This window comes from Macaca nemestrina, chromosome 5 (genome assembly GCF_043159975.1).
Source record: "Macaca nemestrina isolate mMacNem1 chromosome 5, mMacNem.hap1, whole genome shotgun sequence".
Classification (NCBI taxonomy): Eukaryota; Metazoa; Chordata; class Mammalia; order Primates; family Cercopithecidae; genus Macaca; species Macaca nemestrina.
Genome location: NC_092129.1, coordinates 140,257,153 through 140,280,946, shown reverse-complemented (window position 1 = coordinate 140,280,946; position 23,794 = coordinate 140,257,153). Strand labels below are relative to the sequence as shown.

The following is a 23,794-nucleotide window of genomic DNA, read 5'->3' as shown; positions in this document are numbered from 1 at the left end:
GCTGAATGAAAAGAAATGAAAAATCAGCTTCACCTAATGACTTCCTAGCAAGACTGTTTATAGGGTCGGACCAAAGGCTGTCCTCGTTTTATAAATAGCCCTTTCTGGTGACTGTGGTGAGACTGAGCTGAAATGCACCTTGAGGACCAAGAGCAAGGAGCCCGCCAGCCCAGCCCTGATTGAAGCTGGGTTCTACAACCATCCTCTTAGGTTGCGGGATAAGAAGCCCATCTCAAGAGAGGCGGGGCCACTCCTTCCTCAATGGAGGAGGAAAGGGTGGGCGAGGAGGGAGGGGAACTGGCTCAGCACAAGCTTCATCCTGGGAGAAGCAGAGCCCATCCCGGACTCGGGGAGAAGTATTCAAGCACAGCAGGGCTCAGGGATGCCATCGGAGGCTCCCCTGGAATCTAGTGTGCTGGCTGATCTTGGCAAAGGGTTTCCACAGGACTGAAGAGGAGGGGCAAGAAGGCTGGAACTGCCGGTGGCTGCAACCAATAATCATCATCATCACAATTATAATAGCTAACACTTACTGGTGCCATTCTAAGCACCTTCCCACACTCAGTTAATCCTCATTACAGTACTAATACTATTCCCATTTTACAGACAAGGCAACGGAGGCCTGCCCAAAATAATGAACAGGTGAGGAGTGAGGAGTGAAGATTTCAACCCTGCAGTGTGGTTCCCGAGTGTGGTGCCCAAACCCTTGGGTATTTCTACGGTTCCTCTGAGTCTCCAGGGTTGAACATGGAAGGCCACCCAGAGACGGGCATCCTGAGGGCACAGGAGACTCATAGCACAGCAGGGTCTACCATGTGGGGAGCACGGACACACTGAAAATGCCACCTGATGCATCAATGACGCTTTCAGACCCTTTCAGCCTCAGGTTAAAAAATCCCATCTCCTGTGTCCAGAGTATCCTTAAGAGAAAGAGTGATCCTCTTAGCAAAAGCCTTCTCAAAGACATGACCAAAAAAAAAAAAAAAAAAAAAAAAGCTGCCAAGCAGAAGGCAGTAGGGTGGAGCCAGTGGTCACTGACAGGTCTCAGCTCTCACAGTCTGAAAAGTTAGGACACAGGGTACTGACTTATTTTAAAAACAGTGTGCTGGTTGCACTTTCAACTAAAATTCCCCATGTTTTTCCTAGGCCTCCACGCCTTTTCAGGTGAAGTTTTTCTGAATGTAAATCAGTGAGTCCCACTGTGCCATAAAAGAGTGTCCAAAATGTCTGAAAACAGAAGGAAACAGTGGATTCGTGATGCTTTTTTTTTTTCCATATTAACAACCAGACCCCATTTGCTTTACATCAGGGCTTTCATGTCTTGAACATGGGATTTGGGGTAAAATAGGGAGCTGTCCTCTGCACTGCAGGATGTTTAGTAGCATCCTTGGCCACCACCCACTAGATGCCAGTAGCATTCTCCTTCCTCTCCATCTCTCCCAAAACACAACAACTGAAATGTCTCCAGACATTGCCAAATGCCTCTTGGGGCTTGGGGGGTAGAGTGGGTATGGAGCAAAATCACTCCCAGTTGAGAACCACTGCTTTGTGTTTAGCTAAACATCTCAAAAGTTGTCTGGACGTTGGGGAGAAAAAACATATTGATAGCAAGACCCTGGCTCTCCAAAAAATAAAAAATTAGCTGAGTGTGATGGTACACGCCTGTAGTCCCAGCTACTAGGGAGGCTGAAGTAGGAGGATCGCTTTAGCTTAGGAGGTCAAGGCTACAGTGAGCTGAGATTCTGTCACCGCACTCCACTGCACTCCAGCCTGGTTGACCAAGTGAGACCTTGTCTTGAAAACAAAACAAAACAACATATCCAGCATAGTTTTGAAAATGTAACTCACATACTGTTTAAATCCAAATGTATCCTATTTCTCCCGACTTCCTGGACACTGTGTATTTGAAAATCTCCAGTGTCACTATCATGCCTCTTTCCTATGAATCTGCCTAAATGCCAATACTCCGTGCTCTGGATACCCCCCAACACCCCCTTCGTCCTCCCAGCCCTGGCTTTCCTAGTCTCATTTATGTCCATCTCCTCACCAACCCTTCCTCACGTGTTCAACCCACCAGGAGGCATTTGCTCTCCATGTGAGTAAGACAGCTCCCCGCTCTGATGAGCACTGCAGGGGCGAGGACCAGAAACCACCAAGCTTGGAGCCCCCAGCAGCCTCCAATACAGCAATGGCCACACCCAAGAAAATGGACTCCTTTTCATCACCAGACAGTTGATCCATCCCACTCACCAAAGCCTCGTTCGAATGCACAGCCTGCCTCAGTCCCCAGAGTGGGCTACACCAAATACAGAAATGGGTCAAAGAGATACCAAATCTGAAAGACTTGGAAAGACCAACAACTCAACAGAAACATGGGCAGACTATGAATCAAAAGAAAATACAAATGAATCTTAAACTTGTGAGACGCTCAACCATACTCATAAAAGAAATACAAATTAAAACTGAGATACCAATTTTCATCCATCAGATAGGCAAAGATAAAAAAAGTCTGACAACTTACTGGTAACTCATCAATGAATGAGACATCCTCACCAACAAGTGGTGAGAATGTCTCATTCATTGATGGTTTCAGTGTAAATTGCTACAACCTCCTTGAAAGGATACTTAGTATGTCTATCAATATCACAAATGTAGAGATGCTTTTACCAGCAATTCGACTTCTAGGAATTTATCCTACAGACATACTCCTATATATGCAAAATAAAGCATATACAAGGATACTCACTGCAGTAGGATTTATGACAAAAGATTGGAAATAACTACAATATCCAGTTTGGAGGGCTGCTTTAATAACTTGTGATTCTTCTGTAAAATGGAATGTTATGCAGCTATAAAAAAGAAGAAAGGAAAAAAAATTTTAAAAGAATGAGGGCAGCTGGGCACGGTGGCTCATGCCTGTAATCCCAGCACTTTGGGAGGCTGAGGCAGGCGGATCATGAGGTCAGGAGATTGAGACCATCCTGGCTAACATGGTGAAACTCCATCTGTACTAAAAATACAAAATATTAGCCGGGCGTGGTGGCGGGCACCTGTAGCCCCAGCTACTCAGGAGGCTGAGGCAGGAGAATGGCGTGAACCCCAGAGGCAGAGCTTGCAGTGAGCCAAGACTGCGCCACTGCACTCCAGCCTGGGCGACAGAGACAGAGACTCTGTCTAAAAAAAAAAAAAAAAAAAAAAAAAAAAAAGAATGAGGGCATCCTCTATATCCTCTATGTCATAATATGGAATAATTTTCAATGTATATTGCTAGGTAACACAAGCAAGCCACAGAATAACATGAACAGTATGCCAACAGTTGTTGAAAAATAGTATGTATTCATATACACATTTATATGCATAGATTATCTTTGAAAAGATATCCCAAAAGCTAATAAAAGTGGTTACCTATAGAGAGGAGAAATGGGTAGCTGGGGGCAGAAAGAATTATTTAACCCACTTTAGACTCTTCATAACTTGCAAATTTTATATCATGTACACACCTCAACTATTAAATCAATCAATAGGAAGCAAGCAAAAGGAAAAAGTTTCTAAGTAACTGATGTAATTCTACCATCACCATGTGTGCATGCATGCAACACACATTACGGCCAGCTATAATTTTAAATCCTCTATTCCTATAAGTATCCATACTCATCAGTTCAAATGTTTCAGTTTTTTGTTTGTTTGTTTTTTGTTGTTGTTTTTTGAGACAGGGTCTCACTCTGTCAACAAGGCTGGAGTGTAGTGGTGCAGTCTTGGCTCACTGCAGCCTCGACCTCCTGGGTTCAAGCAATTCTCCCACTTCAGCTTCTTGAGTAGCTGGGACTACAAATATTTGGTACCATGCTTAGCTAGTTTTTTCTATTTTTGGTAAAGACAGGGTTTCACCATGTCCTTGTTGCCCAGGCTGGAGTACAGTGGTGTGATCTCGGCTCACTGCAACCTCCGCCTCCCAGGTTCAAGCGATTCTCCTGCCTTAGCCTCCTGAGTAGCTGGGATTACAGGGTGTGCCACCACGCCCGGCTAATTTTTGTATTTTTAGTAGAGACGGGGTTTTGCCATGTTGTCCAGGCTGGTCTCAAACTCCTGACCTCAAGTGATCTGCCTGTCTCGGCCTACCAAAGTGCTGAGGTTACAGGTGTGAGCCACTGTACCCGACCTGGTCCTGGTTTTCTGATTCAAAAGTAGGATGATCAACACAACAAGAACACACAAGGAGCTCACCAGATTCTCTTCTTAACAGGGTTTTGAAAATGTTCTTCCTCAAAATTACCTTCCCATCATCTGAAAAATGTACTGACACTGGGGCCACCACCACCCTGAAGTTACGTGGACAGGCAGGCAGAACCCTTTAAAAGGTGCACTGTAATAACAACTGCCAGGGACGCAGGGGCACTCACGCTTTCAATAATGCCTCCAAGTACTATCAGCTGAGACCGTACATCACAAAGTGACCTGAACCCCGAAACCTATCAGGAGCGGCAGGCACCCCTAGAAGTCACCTGAGAATCCTCCCTGCAGCTCTGCCTGTGGCAGTGTTTTAATGGCATATTACTCAAAGGCGCCACTGACATCACTTTTAAACCTACCCCACCACCACTGCCAATTCATCATAAAATAACCCTTATATTTTAAGCTGTAAATCAGCATTTGTCAAGTTCTAAATTGGGCTACGGCAATATTTATTCATCAAAGGATAAATCTTCTCTGCACAGTCATAAAACTGCCTAATAATTTAATATGCTATCATTCTTACCTGAAACTTGTCAAAAAGTGACCTGAAAGAGGTAAGTGTTTTACACATACTGGCGGTAAGCCTATAGTTTATTAAATAGTTCACAGTTCTAATTCTCTATATGGGGGGAAATGGCACACAGAGCATGTCCTATGCAGAATAACAATTCAGAGATTCATTAACCTCTGTTTTGGGATAGAAAAAAAGCAGATTCTCACCAGGTGTGGTGGCTCACACCTATAATCCCAGCATTTTGGGAGGCCGAGGTGAGCAAATCACCTGAGGTCGGGAGTTTGAGGTCAATGTGGCGAAACCCTGTGTCAGGCACTGTATTTTTAGTAGAGACAGGGTTTTGCCATGTTACCAGTTCAAATGCCTCAGGTTCTGACATACAGTGACTGTATTTTTAGTAAAGACTAGTAAAGTGCTTGATGGCAGGTGCCTGTAGTCCCAGCTACTCGGGGACTGAGGCAAGAGAATCGCTTGAACCCAAGAGGCAAAGGTTGCAGTGAGCCGAGATCATGCCACTGCACTCCAGCCTGGGTGACACAGCGAGACCCCGTTTCAAAAAAAACCCAAAAAACAAAAAACAAAACAAAACAAAACAGAAAAGAAAAGAAAGAAAAAAGCAGATTCCCTAAAGAGGACCAAAGACTTCTCCAATGGGTGGAATAGATAGAAAAGCAAGAAAAAACCAAATTGTAGCACTTGGCGTGGAGCATGGACAAAAAGCACTGGATTAGAGAATTAATGCTGGGGACAGGTCTGTGTAGCAACAAGACATGACGGAGAAATGTTAGAAGGAAAAGGTGGAAACACCTCTAAGCTGCAAAATTATCACAGATGGATCAAGAAGCCAACTCCTGGGAGCCCTCCGGATCTTCGGAGCGGGAAGCTCTCCAGGGCTGGGGGTTGCATTTCAGCAGAAGGATGTTCCTCTCACAGCCCAGTGCTGAGACACTGCTCTCTCTGAGGATGAGATGGGCAGCAAGTAAGCTCTTAGGTCAAGACTTCACAACTATTGACATTCAGGCTGATCATTCTTTGTTGGGGAGGGGGTTCCTGCACATGTAGGATGTTTAGCAGCATCCCTGGCCTTTACCTATCACTTGCCAGCACTCCCTACCATCATCACCACCATCACCAATTATGACACCCAAAAATGTCTCCAGACATTGCCAAATGTCCCCTGAAGGCAAAACCACTTCGACTTCAGAACTACTGTCCTAGATGAATTAAGTCTAAATTTTTATTTATTTTGGGGGCTTTAAAAACAATTCTGTTGTTGTTTTTTACACAGGATCTAAGAATTAAGTCTAATTTAACAAAGGTGGGTCACTGAGGGTAAACCCACTCTGCCCCAACAAACATAATCTATTTCCTTTTCACTGCCTTTTCTGAGAAGTTTCAAAATACAAATCTAAGGAAATGCAGAAACTAGAACATCAATATTTAGCTCACATGCTGCAAACCTCTCACTAGTGAAGTCCAAGCCTGCCTAAGGGCCGAGAAGCTCCAGCCAGAATTAGCTTTCCTTCCTTCTTTCTCTACTCTGCAGCCCCTCCAACATATCCCCTACCTACCAGCCTTTACCTTTCACTACTAAGTTATCCCCCATTTCCTTTACGTTTTTCCACAACCTTGTGGTTTACTCTGGCACAAGAACATCTTTCGGGCTGGCATGCACTGGTGGTTAATGACAAGGTGGTTTTCTAAGCCACAAACTCTATTAATTTTATGTTCAAATGCACTCGCTCTGTTCATGGGTGAGTGTGGGAGGCAACGCCTCCCCAGTGCTGAACACTGAATTCATTATAGTACTTCAATAATCAAACAAAGATAGTGAATCACTTTTTAATTGGGGGGAAAAAAGCCAATTTCATATGTTCACATTCAGGGCCACATTTCCCACAAGAATTTTTACATCAGTAAACCAAGATGCTACCTTTATTTATTTATGTATTTATTTTTTGAGACAGGGTCTGGCTCTGTGGTATAGGCGAGAGTGCAGTGGCGCAATCTCAGCTCACTGCAACTTCTGCCTCCCAGTCTCAAGCCATCCTCCCATCTAGCCTCCCAGGTAGCTGGGATCACAGGTACATGCCACCACACTTGGCTCATTTTTACATTTTTAGTAAAGACAGGGTCTCACTCTGTTGCCCAGACTGGCAATCTTCCCACCTCCACCTCCCAAAGTGCTGGGATTACAGGCGTAAGCCACTGCACCCAGCCCAAGACACTACATTTAACACGAAAGATTCTAGCCAGAGAGCTGCCTGGCTATCAGGGCATCAAAACCAATTTGGAGATAAGAGAACCTGGGCTGAACTCAAATAAATGTTGTTAAAAGATGCAGTTTTGATTTCATTGTGGGTTTTTTTTAAGGCAACTTTATTCAGGCAGGACTGGAACAGGATGGGAAATACTAAAGTGAGGCTGGGTTCGAATTATTTTTCATCTGTTTTTAATTATCTATCATGCAGGTAGAGATGTCCAACCTTCAAAACCAGAAGAGCAGGAAAAATATGAGCTTAGCACACCTACACAGTCTCAACTCAGTGCTGGCTGGCCTGGCAGCAAGTCCGCACAGTGGCCACCAACCACAGTCAAGTTGGTACAGCTTCCATAAAAAGCTGAAAATCAGACTGCCATAAGATATGCCTGAAAGCATATCCCCAAGTTTCATCCACCTGAAAAATGCCAGTTACCATCACCTAGCTCACCTTTAAGCAGCTTGGTGGCACTGCCAGAGTAAGAGACACCTAAGGCTTGGGTATTTCAGAAGGTGGGGATGCCGTTAGTAAGTTGATTAGAACTCCCAGAATTAGCCCAGGAGTGTCAAACAGCCACTGGAGGCAATCCACTTGGTTTTTAAAAAAGGTTTCAGTCTCATGTCCTGCGTGTTCCATTCATTGTGTACAACTTCACTGAATTAGCAGACAGTCCAGCTTATGGCTTCCATGCCTCCACCAAACAAGATTAGAGGAAAACAAAAAAACAAAACAAAACAAAACAAAACAGAAATGAAACCACAGGGAGGCAGGCAGGTATCCAAGTCATGGGCCCCAGTGTGGATCAGTCTGGATGCACTGTGTGTCTAGAGGGTCCTGCAGGTGAAAACAGCCTCTGTTACTGAATCCTTCCACCAAGACTGGAACCTAGACACCCAGAGCAGGCCTTAAACACAATCTGAGAATGACAAAGCCAAAATACCATAGACATAAGATAGAAATGGGGAGAGGAGGTACTTAAAAAAGAAAAAATCGAGACAAACCATTAGCTTTTCTTTAAAACAGCCCACTCCCTGGTGCACTTCCAGTAGAATACAGTTGACACTGAAATCTGCAAGGCTATGGCACAGGCAGGAAGCGAGGTGCACCTCTATGTGTCAGTGGCCAGTCTGCCTATCCATCAGCAAAGCTGGAGGATGCCGGGTCAGGATGTGTCCTGGACAAGGAAAAGCTGGCCCTAGAGAGACATTCTATTGCCAGGCTACAGACCACACCCCAAGCCCAGCCCTCTCAGAAACTGATGCCAGTGAAGGCAACGTGGGAGACGCAGGCTGTGATATGAGTGAACTAAGGGGCAGGACACTGCTCCATCACTTCGGGTCACTGCTGGAGGTCTCCACTGCCCATCTCTCCATTGGCATCCCTTGGCGTTAAATAAGACCAGACCAGTGACCTAGCACAGAGACTCTGAACCCCAAAGAATGTGCCCAGCAAGCATGGGCTCACCATTCCTGTTTTCATTCTTTCATTATTAATATTATCCAGCCATCATTGATTAAGCACCTATAATGCCTTCCCTCCCAAATGCTTGATAGGAAGGGAAAATGAGGCAATTCAGGTGAAGCCCACACAAACACATAGCTCTTATCATTAGCACAGCTATTACTGTGAGCTCAAACCCACTCAAAGCCCCTACAGAACTAACTCAACCTGAGCTAAGTGAGCTAAGTGATCTCCTTTTTCAAGTCATCAGTTGGAAATGAAAAATGGAGGTAGAGGCAGAGAAAGAAAAAGTGTCGGGGGAGAATTCTACTTTCCCACGTCTTCAAGTCCAAGAGCTAATCTAGTCCTACAAAGAGTCCTACCAAGAGGGAGTGCCTATCAGAAGCTTCATTTCTCAGGACCACGTTTGCTCTTCAAATGAAAAGCTAGTTGTCTAAAGGAACAATCTCTCTCTCCATCTGGCCAGCCAGTGACTTGTCCCTTGTATGTGTGAAATGTGCCTTCCCCGACAAGAGGCATTTTAAGTTTGACGGGGTTTTGTTAAAGTTAATATACGTGGGCTCTTTACAGTCTTTGAAACTGATTATTGAATTGCTTCTCCTTTTTCAAGTCATCAGGTGGAAATGAAAAACTGAGGTAGAGGCAAAGAAGGAAAAAGTGTCGGGGGAGAATTCTGCTTTCCCCACGTCTTCAAGTCCAGGAGCTAATCTAGTCATACAAAGGAAGGTATACAAGAGGGACAATTTAAATAACTTTCCCAGCCTTTAATTAAGCAAAGTAGAGTGAAAGGATCAACAGCCTCTGACACGAATTTGCATACCCTTTGCCAAGTTCTGTGTGTGTGGAGGGGGAGTTACATCTTCCCTAAACTTGTTTCACACTCACTACTCACTCTCTCCACAGGCCTCGTAAGAGGCACAACCATTTAAAACAAACAAGAACTTCTACCCCAACCATTTGAGAGAGCTATGTGATTTTAAAAAGAGAAAAAAAAAAAAAAAAGGTCAACAGTGTTCTGAGTACATATCACAAGCTTTGTTCTACTCGCTTCCCCACTTCCTGTTGCTTCCTCACCTCGTAACTTTTTATTTTTGAAGCCTATGCGTTCACACTGGTATCACTGTAAGGTTTCAGTGGGAGGCCGTCGGAGAGACCAGGATGAGGAGGCTCTGTACTGTTCTGAGACACACAGGACTGTACGAAAGACAGAAATCACAACCGCCCGGCCCTCAGGAAAGTACAGCCAAAATTTCACTGCTCCCGTCAACGTGGGGGTGCTAGGAAAACAGTTGTGGGCAAGCTTTACTTTGTGGGGAGCGCACTGTGTGGGCAATGGTCACTTAACCACTAGTTAGTACCAAGTGGCTTACAGCTGGGAACAAGGGGAAAAAACATTTGACACCCACAGACCAAGAAATACCCTGGAGGAGACACGAGCCGGCTCTGCAGGTTACTCGGGCCTCTCCAAACACCTGCCCAAGCCCCGCACTCCAGGGAGGGATCCACTGGGAAAAGGAACTGAAAGACTGAAATGCTTAGTGAGTGGGACCCTGTCTTATCTCCAGCTTAGAACAGAGGTCAGAACAAAAGGGGGACCTGGACACCATTTGGCCAGCCCCTTCCTGTTACAGAGAACACCAGGACCAAGAGCTGTTATCACAAAGCTAATTTACTCACGGGAGACCAGGTACTGGATCCCCAGTTCTCCCATCTCCCAGGACAGGGCTTTTCAAGATCTTCTCAAATTACATGGGGCAGGTGCTCAATAAATGTTGGCTCAGCTACACTGGACTGCAATGCATGGGGGGCAGAGAGGGCAACCTTAAAATACTTTTTGTCTGTTTGATACCAGGAGGTCCCATCTTCTAGAAGATATTTTGGGGGTTAGAGTAGCCTGTCCTTGTAATCTGCTCTGGCTCTTAAATGCCTAGGGTTAAGGACTGCCCTTCAACAGGTCCCTAAGCTACATTGCTGTACCCATCTGCCATTATTTCCCAGTCGGTGGGAACAATTCTGGGAGATAGGGTGATGTCGTACAAGGCACAGGGCAGGGAATGAAAAGCTGGGCTCCAGCCTCTGATGAACAGAGTCTCAGCAGATGGCCTCAGGGAGTCCTCCTGCACCCCACCCCACCCTCCCCCATGCCTTCCTGCATCCACGTGTACCCTTTGAACATGATCTCTAAAAAGCCGCTGGTCCTATGGGTCTTGGATCCTAAGAGCCTATACTCTCCCGTCTGCTGGCCACCACAGAGCTCGTTCTTCTGCCCCTACCTTCACCCTCAGCCTTCCCGCCTACTCTACCTGCCTAGGACATCTGTGGGCCCTCAGAACATGGAGCAGTGGGTTGGAGGGTTCTATGTACATTTGTACCTAATTCGAGTTTACCATGAGCTCTCAAAGTGTCTTCTGGAATCCTTCCCATAGAGTAAAGCTTTGCTCCCAAAATAAAATAAAACTTAAAATGTGATGAAGGCCTGTATGGGCAAGGTGCTTGGCCAGGGTCAGGCTGGGCTGTGTCTCAAGGACTGGGAGAAAGACATCCAGAGTTGGAATCCAAACAGCCAAAGTCCAGCCTCACCCCATCAGCCTCTATCTCCTTCCCATGACTGATTTTCTTCGCAGACCTCATCGACACCTGACATTGTAGTAGATGTGTACACGTTTACTTATTATCTGTCTTGCTCTTTGGAAGGAATGCTCCATGAGGGCAGGGGCTGGCTTTGTCTATCCTGGGAGCCAAGGCAGTGCCTGGCACATGACAGGGGTGTGATGCCTGCTAAATTAAGAAATGAATGAGTGAATGAATGAGGAGTCGATCCTGGATGTGCCTCAATCACGACCAAGTCACTTAACATCTTTAAGTTTCCTTATTTACAAAACAAAGATAATAATCACATATTCTTTATGTGACTGGAGTGAGCATTAAACAAGAAAATGATCATAAGAGCATTTAGGAGGTACCTGGCACACAGCAAACCATCGATAAACGTTAGCTATTACTTGTTAGCCATTATTATTATAGTCACTGATGGAAACAGAGAGAAATAAAGCCTCTTCATTATACCCTGGGCAGTTTTTAGGCTAACTGAAATTCTGTGTGTGTAAGACCTACCTAGAAAGGATCATTAAGAGAGGCCTGAGCCATGGGACTGCATAGATACTATGGGTCCCTCAGAGCATCAGTCTTAGCAGAAAATCTTTTCATGTCCCTGAAAGTGATAAGCTCATTTGCGCAAAGGCTGCTTTATGGGTCTCTGATAGCATCATCCCAGCAATTAAAGTCTTCAAATACCTGATTCCTGCCCTCAAGAGCTTACAGTCCAGCTGGGGGAAATGAGACATTAACATATGAAAGGAGAACTATAAATTCAAACTCAAGACAACATATGTCAAATGTCAAATGAGTACACTGGAGACGAAGTCCTGAGAAATGCTGGTAAGGTGAATGTTTAACAAGCAGCTCTCTCTCTCTCTCTCTCTCTCTCTCTCTCTCTCTCTCTCACACACACACACACACACACCCCCACACACACACATAAAGCGGTGGTCAATTTCCATGGTATAAATACTCCCACTATGGCGTTTCAAGTTGTCGATGCGAGGGCCACTGGACGTGGAGTTGGGAAGAGAAGTGCACAGTCAACTCCCATAAGCTGGTGTGAGCCAGCTTCCACACACACCACTGGTCTAGGTCCTATTGTCAATCATCTCTCAAAGAGGTCAAGGGCTATGGACCAAGTGGTCAGTGCTAACAACCAGCATCTTTGTAGTACTTCAGGTTACAAAGCACATCAGAGGTCATTACTGTATTTCATCCTCACCATCTGGCCAGAAAGGCATTCCTGCCCTCATCTTGCAGATAAATAAACTGGGTTTCAAAAAAGTACCACAAATTTTTCACTGTCATTCTGCAAGTGACATTGTCAGGACTTGAACCAGTATCTTCTGGGGCAGCCAAGGCCTCTAGTCATCCCCTCTGCCACTGAGACAGGGGGCTTCTCAGAGAAGTGGTTGAAGGATGATGAGAATTAAGTAAAGGGCAGAACAGAGATTCGGGAGAGGTACAGCGCTTACCCAGATGGTGAATTCACTGCAGAGTGCAAAGGTCACGGGAGTGTGCAAGGCCTGGCAAAACCAGAAACTAATGCAACCATTTAGTTCAGTGTGCTTCACCAGAGAATTTCTTTCCTAAAACAGTGACCTAGCTATTAAAATCTGCATTCCCAAATCCACTGCAGCGTTAGGTGAACGAGCAAAAGAAATGGAAGGCAATTTAGATGACTAAATATAGGGGGGCTGGTTAAATAAGTTATCGAACTTCCGCATAATAGAATGCTGTGCCACCACCGAAAGTCAGGTTTTAAAAGAGCAGTGTACAACTAGGAAATCCTTACAATAGAGTTTTTAAAGCACATTACATAACAATATGTGCAGTATGATTCCAGTTCTGTAAAAATGAACAAGCAGGCAAACTCTCCAATGTATATATGCAGGAAAAAAAAAAAAGACTGGGATGTAAACTTCCAAATCCTCACACTGGTTTCTTCCAGAAGGATGGATGTTTTTATTTTCTTCTCTATGATTTTCTATATGTTCCAACTTATTTCTATAACAGGTTGGTTTTATGACCATAAAACAGTAAACAGACTAGATTTTTAAATCTGGATTTTCAAAGCCTGAGAAGACTAACTACAAAGAGTCAGTAAGGTGACGCCCAGGAAGACACCCCTCTAGGGTGAAGGTCCAGGTGTTCAGGCCTCTGATACTTTCCCCGTATACCCCAAAGAGACAAGCCAGGTCACCCCCAAACTGCAACTCTCCCCCGACATTACAATAACAACAGCACATCCCTCCATACCATCCCCGTGCTCCCTCTGTCAAGAGGCTATCCTGTCTACACCCTCCCCTGATCAACGCCCACCTTGGTGGGGGGCAAGGCTTGGAAGGCACAGCAGAGAAGCCAGGCACAGCCAGTAATTCATGAGCACCTTCCGTGTGCTGTGCAGTACGCTGGGGCTTCACACATGGGACTATAGATGTACACATTCATTCTAATACCTTGTCATTGCTTCCAACACTTTCCAGGGAGGAGACTGAAGTTCAGAAACAATATCCAGGCTCATTTAGCCAAGCGAGTGCCCAGGATTGGGAATAAAAACCAAGTCTAACCAGAATTGGTCTACAGATGCTTAAGAGGCTTGCCCAACAACTGCACTTGGCCATTAGGAAATGCAAAATACTAATAATATAGCAATACCAATGCAAAAAACATTTCAATTCAACTTTTCATTTACACTTAGGCTGAAAGTGCACCACCAGTCCTGATTTGAGAATATAAAAATACAGATATTTAATAGTTCTAAAGGAAAGAAAAGGAAAGGGGGGGTAACCTTAGCTCTGTGCTCAACCCTCATTCAGTGAAGTAAAAATAAAAACCCAACCTCTCCCCAACACATTGTGCTTTAATGAAAGCACCAAGCCAATCTTCTTCACTACCGCCCACTACAACCCACTTCGTTTAAATTTAGGCACCCACCAGGCAAACTGTACCCAGCCGCATTCTCTGAAATGAAGTCATAAAATTCTCATCTGTAACACCGGCACTTGTTCCCAGGAAAACAGGACAGGTGGGGTAGACAGGGCTGGCATCCTTCTGGGGAGTCCGGGCCGTGCCTCGGAAGAGCCCTTTGCAAAGAGTTGGTTCCGTGACCAGGCTCAGCCCACATGGGGCTGTGTGACCTTGTGAGAGCCAACTTCCCCTCTACGAAGTCAGGGTGGACTAACTAAAAGGAGCGCTAAGGCCCAACTAAATGTACAGCTCTATGGCTAAACTCCCAACACCCAGAGAATGAACAGCAACCCAAGATGTGGGTAGAGCAGGGCTAAATTTGGTGGTGTGACCTGGGGCTGCTGTCATTCTTAAGCTCTGGCTCTTGCAGTATTCAGTTCTCAGGAAATGTCTGGCAACAGGAGGGGGACAGAGGATTGAGCCCGAAGGAAGACTTTGGCAATGAAGGCTCTGTGGCCACCCTTTGGTCCCATTCAGGCAAGATCGGAGAGATTTTGCCCACTGAGACTCAACAAACTGAGTCCCTGATGCCATACCTGGCTTTGTAAGTGTGATCGGGTCAGAGAAGAGACCAAAGAGAGAAGCTACTAGCTAACGAACACTCTCCCCAGTTTTCTGGATGAAACTGAGGCTTGAGGAGACCACAAGGTAGCTGGATTTTTCTTCCAGCAACCCAGTCCATGGATTTTTTTCCAAGGTTCTCTTCCAGTGTTTCATGAACGTGTCTAAGCCCTTCCAGTAGGTCCATAATCACCCCTCAAGCAGAGGAATGGGACACCCTGGAAAAGGGGAATACAATTACCATTTACAACTCAAGGAGAAGCACCGCCTTAACAAATGCATAGTTCACATCTCCATACTACAGATGCCATCAAACTACCTCATGCTCTCGAGACCTGTGGATTAACCGCGCTGTTCAACCAACATGTGATTCCAATTCCTGCAATCAGTGGACGAGCAACTGTCATCTGATCAATGGCCATGCACACATGTATGTGTGCGCACACACACAATTCTCGTCTTTCCCAGGCCCTGCCCCGCTTCACACCTGGAATGTCCCAAGCAGGTCTGTTCCCAGTTCCTCATCTTCTGGAGCCACCCTCTAAGGACTCCATCAGAATCCAGCAGAAAATCAGAAAGGGTCAGAAAAAGGAGATGTAGAGGAAAGTGGAGGGAAACTGATGGCTTCCGTGCTTGGAAGCTCTCAGATGTGTGACTTTACTATTCTGCTTCAGGAGCTGAGAAACAACCTCCCAGACCTCTCCCCTTGCTCTGACTGACTGAAACAAGAGCCCCAAATCTGGGCCCCACCCCTCCTCCCACCATGGCCAACTCAAAGCCCAGAATGCCCCACCCTCCAAAGGTAGTACTTTGAAGGCAAATAAAAGTGAGATATGCATATTATACTAATTTACACAGTGCTAAATTTACCCAGCCCATCTTCCCAAGAGGGGGAAATGATAGAGAATAATAAATACTTTTATTGTGAAAGTAAATACAGTACTTTTACAGTAAAATACTTTTTTAAAAAGTATTTTAAAAAATATTTTAAAAATACTTTTTAAAAAAGTATTTTACTGTAAAAGCATGGCTGATGCAGATAGTAGTGAAGATCATGAACTCTGAAATCAGGATCTGGATTCAAATATAGACCCTCTCACTTAGTAGCTGTGTGACCTCAGGCAAGTTACTCAACCTCTTTGAGATTTCTAGTCTGTACAGAGTGTATTATAAGAGAGAACATATATAACTTGGGATTTATTCATTCATTTCCACAATGAAACCCACAAACTGTTTTCTTCAGCAGCCTGGGATGGTAGGAGGAAAATTACAAGTACCCCAAGAACTAGAAGGACCCAGATTTCAGAAGCACAGTAAGAACAACAAGACAGACACATCAGTCCCCTACCATATCTAGGCCCCTGTACACACCCATACCCACACACTGCAGCAGGCGCTGTGGCCCTCACCCACAAATCCCCTTGGGCCACCCTTGCAGACAAGGAACACTGCAGAAATGATCCAAGCATTTGGTTTTCAAACTTTTTTTAGCAGCAGAATCACAGACCCCAATATAGAGAACAGAGATAAAAGGCAAGATGCTCTCAGAGCAGTGGATTCTAAGATTAACTGATCTGCAGCCCTGGAAGAAACTTACAAACTAAAATTACACTGTAGCAGAGAACGGGGAGAAAGAAAGGAGAGGAAGGAGACAGAGGGCATCATCCGAGTATGGAGACAAGAAATTTGATGTGTAACTGGGTTGGGACCTCGTGAGGATTACATCTCATTTGTGAGACAAAAACCAACAGCCTCAGGCACTTTCCCCAGAAAGTGTCCTCTATACAAACCCCTGGATAGAGGGGTCAAATGACAGCACACAGGCACTGTCGGATGTACTGTAGAATGACAATATTATATTATTGATTAATGTTAAGATATTATTTAATATTAAATTATTAAGATTCAAACACTCACCCTACTTCCTGAATGGCTTTCACCTGCCTGACTAAATCCCCTATGTCCCAAGACTTCTTCTGAGAAAATAGATCCAAAATGCCCAATGCCTTTGCCCCAGGAAATGCCACCTCCTATTCAGCCACCACTCTTCACCTCATTCATCCTCGTTGTTTGTCCTTTCAGGTTTCATGGACAGCATTTGTTTACCAATAAAAACCCCACTCCATTAAACAGAAGGACACCCAGCCAATTGTGCCAGCTCAGAAGCTTGTCTCCATCAGAAATAAGCATTAACAACCCACACAAAAAAAGTGTATGACTTGCTAGTTTGGGCAGGTCATAGGTCAGAAGATACCTGCTCTTAGAGAAATAATATATATAGCAATCGTCTGATAAACCAGCCAAAGACCAGTATTACAGAGGAGTGGCACTGTGGAGGGTCCTCCAGAAAGCATGGCCAAAATAGAATATTCCTTCCACTCATCACAGAAAGTCTGAGTGATGTGAGTTAAGATAGCAAAATATTTTAACAAACATTCCCGCTGGTCAGAAGCCAATTCCACTTTGCAACCTGAGTCCTATATTATTATTTAGGAATGACTGTTTAGTATCAGTGATCCCCAGGAAGGTGATAAGGCTAGCAGGATGGGAAGGGCAGGGGCCCCGAATTCAGAGTCCTGAGTTCAAAGCCCAGCTCCAGCACTTGCTAGCTGTGTGCTCTTGATTAGATGATGTATGCAGACTGGATAAATGTACACAAAATATTCAATAAATACCAGCCCTCTCCTAATGCCTTCCTTCTATCTCCAACCTTACCCCCAAAGTGAAGCAGGTCTGAATATTTTGTAAAACCATTATAGGGCAAGTACCGTTTAAACCCAGGAAAGAATCACCTCTGTGTTTGTGCAGTATGGTAATAAGGAATCCAGAGTGTGGCCATCACATGCCCTTGGTCCCTATTTTCCTAAGCACCTTTCCATAATTTGCCCAGTGCCAAAATTCTGTTCATCCTTCAAAACTCAGATCCAATGCCATATTTGCATCTCTCAACAAAAATTAACCCCCACTTCCACTACTCCATTTTGCCTGTATGCTTATTACAGTGCTTACTTTGTTCTCCTGGGTATTACAGTTATGTTATGGTTCTGCCCCTCCAACTCCAAAGAAAAGACTCTTCAGAAATGGGATCTTGTCTCTCTCATCCCCCAAACCTTCTGGGCCTGGCACATTGCCTTGTGCTTGGCAAATCAAGAAAGATTTTGGATGAATGGATGAATAAATGGATAGATAGATAGATGGATGGGTGGACAGATGGACGAATGTATGGGGAAAGAATCCATTCAAGATTGTCCTGATACCATATAAAAATGCATGGTCAAAGCAATTCTGTAGTGAGAGCTCATTTTAAGTAAGCCAATGAAACTACAAGAAGGTCATGCACTGCTAGGGAGACCATCCCACATGTAACACCAATACTCTGGGGAGTAGCAGAAATACTGGCCTGGAGCCTACGCTGTGTAGGCCTGATTCAAGCCCTGATCCAGTGGGTACTTCAATAAGTTCCCATCCCCTCTATGGGCCTCAGTTTGTTCATCTCACTTCCTGCCGCCTGGAAAACAGAGAGAGAGACTTAACCAGATGGAAGGAAGGCAGGCAGCATGGAGAGAAAATGCGACATAGTCCCCAGGGTCCAGTTTTATTTTCTAAATGGTTTTGTTGTTTGGTGACTTTTAAACAGAAAACTCTAGAGGAAGAGAAATGAAACAGAATGTACAGAATTTTTTAAAAATAAAACAAAAATCAGAAGGAAGTAGGGCCCTCTCGTAAGTTTCTCATTAAACCAATACCGTAGTCAAATTATAGTAATGAGCTCGAGCTATCATTCCCTTTACAGACAAAAACATATTAAACCTAAAATGATCAAAGAGAAAGTATAGGCCCCACCACACTAAATTCTACCCCAGAGTTCCCCTGAAAGTGAGGTCTAATCTTTCCTGACTACCAAGCGAGGGACCTGGGTTTCTTCAGGTATCTGCTTGCATGAAAGGAAGACGCACTCCTGAATGGAAGCCAATATCCGAATGCCAGCACACAACCAGGAAAGAACCCAGCCCTTGGAGTGGCTGCAGCGCTGGGGTCCCTGGTCAATGCAATCCTAATGTAGCTTTGTATCTAAAACACTGGAGCAAGCAAGTTCTTCCAGTTTTAACACTTTAGAAAAGTCACATGCATTGCTGTCGTCTGTTCCAGGCCTAATGCTGATCTGAAGTAACCAGAACTTGACCATGGGGACGAACGGGAAGTAGGGAGGAGAGAAGAACTCCAGTGGGTCATTGAGACTAGAACTGTGGCACTCTTAACATGTCTGGTGGTAACTGAATGCTCTGGGAACAGAGGCCAGCTTCTCTACCCTAGTTTCTGATTCCTATCCCTCTCCCATGGTCAGATCCTCTATGGTGTGGTAGTGAATGCAGAAAGTCACTTTTGTGGCCCACCACTAATCCACACTCTTTCTGTCCTCCAAGAGGGTCCCACAGGACCTCAAATAGATAGAATTATTGTATTAGAACATTCTGGTATTCCAGGAGTCAGTGTGAGGCTGTGCGAAGAACGTACTCTTTGGAATCAGAATTGTGTGAGAATCCTGATTGTTACTCAATGGAACGCACCCCAGAGGAAAGCCTGCTTTCACTGTATCCAGTCGTATCCAAACAGGAGTCACAGGACCTGCATCTTTTGTGTGGAGAAAAATAATCCTGGTCCCAGTCACAGAGCATAACCTAACCTCAGCCAGCTACACCCTAAATGAAGCACCACTACTACACAATGGAGAACCAAGCACAGGGGTCTCGTACAGCTCCATGTGATACAACCCAAATGACAGCTAGAGAATAACAAATATAACTATCCTGTGGGGTGGGGTAGGGGCTGCAGTTTCACCCTGTCTCATTGTGAGGGGCTTTCCTTTGGCACTTCATTCATTCACAATTGCTTGACACTGGCTTGCTTATTGGGGGTATGCCTGGGGACGAAGCTGCAAACAAAACACAACCTTCTCCCCACCCCCCAGTCACCCACCACCACCAGGGCCTGTGCCCTTAGAAGGGCAGTAAACACTAGCTGGAGGAACAGCAGCATCCTTGTGAGACTGTGGGTTCCAGAAGCAAGGGGGCTCTACTCTAGGACAATCACCTCCCCAGAAAGCTGGGGATGGGAAGAGACGAGGACTCATGGAGAAGACACCAGCAATAAAGAAGGAGGCAGGCTTAAAGGGTGTCCTTCCATGGCGACCATTATCCTGAATGTCCCCAAAGTCCCAATGTCAAATAGTCTGTCACCACCACTCCCATAAACACTGGCTGTGTCCCAGACAGCACCACACTTCAGAATCTAAGATAGATGTTCTTGACAGGTCTTGCTCCCAAGGAAGACACAAGATTGTCTAGGAGACCCGAGTCCCAACTGGGGCCTTGGAAAGGACAGAATTCACCACCTCCTCTGCTTCACTGGCCAGAGAAAGGTGGAGGGGTGTGAAGTAAACTGCAGGGGCCCCTGGCCATCCTCCCAACGCACCAGAAAAGCACCACCCTGTCAAAGCATCTGGGGCCAATCATTCGAGAAGCCCAAGAGGAGGGCACAGGCCACAGAGGGTGGGAAGGGCAGGTATTCTATGGGGGCCAGCAGCAAATACCTCTGTGGAGAGGCAGCAACCAGCCAAATGAGTACAGAAGCCAATCTGAGATACTGAATTAATTACCATAAAAAAACAGGCCGTCAACTACCAGTTACCCAGAAGGAATATCTCAACAACCTTCTTTTCACCAAAGGCTCCCTCCACCATCCGTGCTCTCAGAATAAAAGATTCACAACACTTCTCATCATTACAACTACCACCTTTTCAGCCCTACTATGCTGTAGGCCTACACTAGGTACTTTAAATATCTCACCAAATCCTTAAAACCACCCAATTGAGGAAAATTGTTATTCTCCCCATTTTACAGATGAGCTAACTGAGGCTGAGAGGCCACATAACTTAACCAGAGCTCCAAGGCACAGATAAGCATACAGACATGCACAAAAACATTCTATCCACCCCACCAGACTTGAAACTCCATGAGACCCACCCCCAGGCCCTGCCACAGAGCCCGCTTGTGGAGAACTTAGCTCCCAGCTTGGTGCCAGCGTGTACGGGGCACTCCATGGGCACCTCTCCAGCCACTTACCACTCTCTACCCCCTGCCCGACCCCGCCCCACCTGCAAGAGGGAACGTGCTGTGCCTGGGAGTCTTGTCTTTTCAGTTCTTCACAACTGAGTTCATTCCCAAAGACTGAAATGCCCCAAGCCCTGTGTACCACTGGAGACCAAATGGAATTTCACAGATTCATTTCTTGAAAAGAAAACGATCACCTGCAGGCAGAGAGGAGCCAACTACATTTCTACTTAAGGAAAAAGGTATCGGGCTTTGAAGCATTCCTCTCAGTGGCCGATAATGAAGAAATAGGGTAGGTCCTTTTATTAAAAATTAATATTTTACATAAAAACAAAACAGACACAACATAAACCTCCAGTCTAGAAGCAAGTAAACACCAATTTGCACAGACTTGTTTAGTTGGCTCCAAAATGTGCCTTCCACTGTTTGGAGACCAAAATTAACTTCCAGTAGTAAATTTAGGAATGAAGAAGTTAAGATGGCTATGGACCCTCACCCAAGACCTCGGTACTACTTGGGGCCACAAAAAGGATTTTCTGTGTCTTTTTAGACCCCTGAGGCTGGGTTGCCTGTATTGCAGAGAGGGCCCTGTCAGTCCCAACTGGCATGCATCTGCCGGGCATCTGAAAGCTTTACAGTAAATGGTGACTCATCTACTGCAGCCACCATATGTACTGCTAATGTAATAAGCCGAAGTTTGTTCCATCCACATGAAAGAGAAACACTGGGTGCAGGGCTGTGAGTCTGACTCAAACTGAGACCCCTGTTCACCGCTACTCGTCAGCATCTAGCTGCAATTCAAACTGTAATTACCCAGCTCTTCGGGACTGAAGGCAGGGGGAAGGGGGGTTTCTAAGGAAGGGTCACATCCATAAACACAGAACTCACTTCTTATAAGTCATTTCTTTTGTTATTGTTGTTTATTTGGTTATTACCAAATGTCTACCCTTCTGAATTCTTATAAAGTCATTTCTTATCAAGCTAAGTCTCCCCATGTGGTCACTGATTCAACAAATATTAGCGGAGTACCTACTATATCAGACACTACGCTAAGTGCCAGATACACAAGGGTGTGCAAAACAAGCTAGAATGCTGCCCTCATGGAGATTCTAAGTCCAGACTAGCTGCTTTACATACCTTTTCTCATTGAATAGAGATCCATCTTACAGATGGGAAAACTGAGGCTAGGAGAGGTCAGGGAAGTCACCCAGGGTCGCACATTAATTAAGTGGAGAGCCTGGACTCACACCCACTTCTGTGGCACCCTGAAGCTGAGGCTCTCAGCCACCAAGTTACTGACAGAGAGAGGAGCAAGGTCCAGTCCCTGTTCTGAGGAAGCTGGAGCCTAGTTAGGACAGGGACAATGAAGAAAATATTGGGGTGAAAAAAGAAAGTACTGGGGTGCTCGCAGAGAGGGAGAGGCTCACGAGACAGAGACAGCAAACCTCAGCTGGGGTAGGATTCTGGACATCTTCCCCAAAAGAGGCCATGAAAGTGGTAGGGAAGGCCGGGCGCGGTGGCTCAAGCCTGTAATCCCAGCACTTTGGGAGGCCGAGACAGGCGGATCACGAGGTTGGGAGATCGAGACCATCCTGGCTAACACGGTGAAACCCCGTCTCTACTAAAAAAATACAAAAAACTAGCCGGGCGATGTGGCGGGTGCCTGTAGTCCCAGCTACTTGGGAGGCTGAGGCAGGAGAATGGCGTAAACCCGGGAGGCGGAGCTTGCAGTGAGCTGAGATCTGGCCACTGCACTCCAGCCTGGGCAGCAGAGCGAGACTCCATCTCAAAAAAAAAAAAAAAAAAAAGAAGAAAAAAAAAAGAAAGTGGTAGGGAAACAAGGTCCAGAAAAGCAGGTAAAAATGAGGCTGGTGCTAGGCTGTCTCCCAAAAATTCATGGCCACCCGGAACCTTAGAATGTGATTTTATTTGGAAATAGGGTCTTTGCAGACATAATTAGTTAAGATGAGGTTATACTCATCGTAAGCTCACCTAATCCAATGACTGGTGCCCTTATTTATAAAAAGAGAAAATAGCGATACACGCACGCACACACACTCACTCACAGAGAATGCCACGTGACAATGGAGACAGGGATTGCAGTGATGTTGCCACAAGCCAAGAAACACCCGGAATCGCCAGCAGCCACCAGGAGCCAGAGAGAGGCACGGAGCAGTTTCTCCCTCAGAGCCCCTGGATGGAACCAACCTTGCCAACACCTTGATTTCAAACTTCCAGAACCGCAAGAGCAGACATTTCTGTTGCTTTGAGTCATCCAGTCTGTAGTACTTTGTTTCAGCAGCCCTAGAAAGCTAAGACAAGGCAAGCTCCAGGCAGGCTATGCACACTGTGTGAAGGAGTCTGCACTCCACCCTGCAGGTGTGGGGCAGATTATAAGCAGCAGAATGGGATACATCCCAGGGCGCATTTTGTAACTGGAGCTTATATCCTTCAAATCTATGGCCTCCAGTCTGAGAACAGTTAGTGTCCTCCAGGGCTTCATTGTCCACTGTCCATGCTTTCCCTGCCCACATTCTTCTTGCTGGGCTCATCCGCACTGACAGATTTGAAATTCCATGAGACCTCCCAGGCCCTGCCACAGAGCCAGCTTGCAGAGAACCTAGCTCCCAGCTTAGCGCCAGGCATGTACGGGACACTCCGTGAGTGCCTCTCCAGCCACTCACCACTCTGCCCGACCCCACCCCACCTGCAAGAGGGAACATGTTGTGCTTGGGAGTCTTGAGTACTAGACTCAAGTACCAGAATCTGTTTGCAGATGGTGCCCGACTCCAGCCAGGACATTCTTCTGAGCAGATGCCTCTAAACTGTAGTTCTCATGGGTTTCTCAAGCTCAACATGTCAAAAGGTAATCTCAGCTCAACATCTTTCCCCTTACATCTCTTGGGTTCCCCCTCATCTTTGTCAGTGGTGCCACCAAGCATCCAGTAACATGCTAAAAGCTGGGGGTCAGCGTAGACTCCCCTGCACACCTCCACATCCAGGGAACTACAAAATTCTCTCTCCATTCTAGTCCCCCTTTTTCACTCCATAGCACAATTCCCATCATTTCCTCTCCGGATTCT

General features: G+C 45.7%; 1 protein-coding gene across 13 annotated transcripts in view; it reads right to left on the bottom strand.

Moving 5' to 3' along the window:
- Nucleotides 1-23,794, bottom strand: part of LOC105489605 (transcriptional regulating factor 1) — a 230,004-nt gene that overhangs the window by 156,552 nt on the left and 49,658 nt on the right. The gene's annotated exons all lie outside the window — the stretch shown is intronic.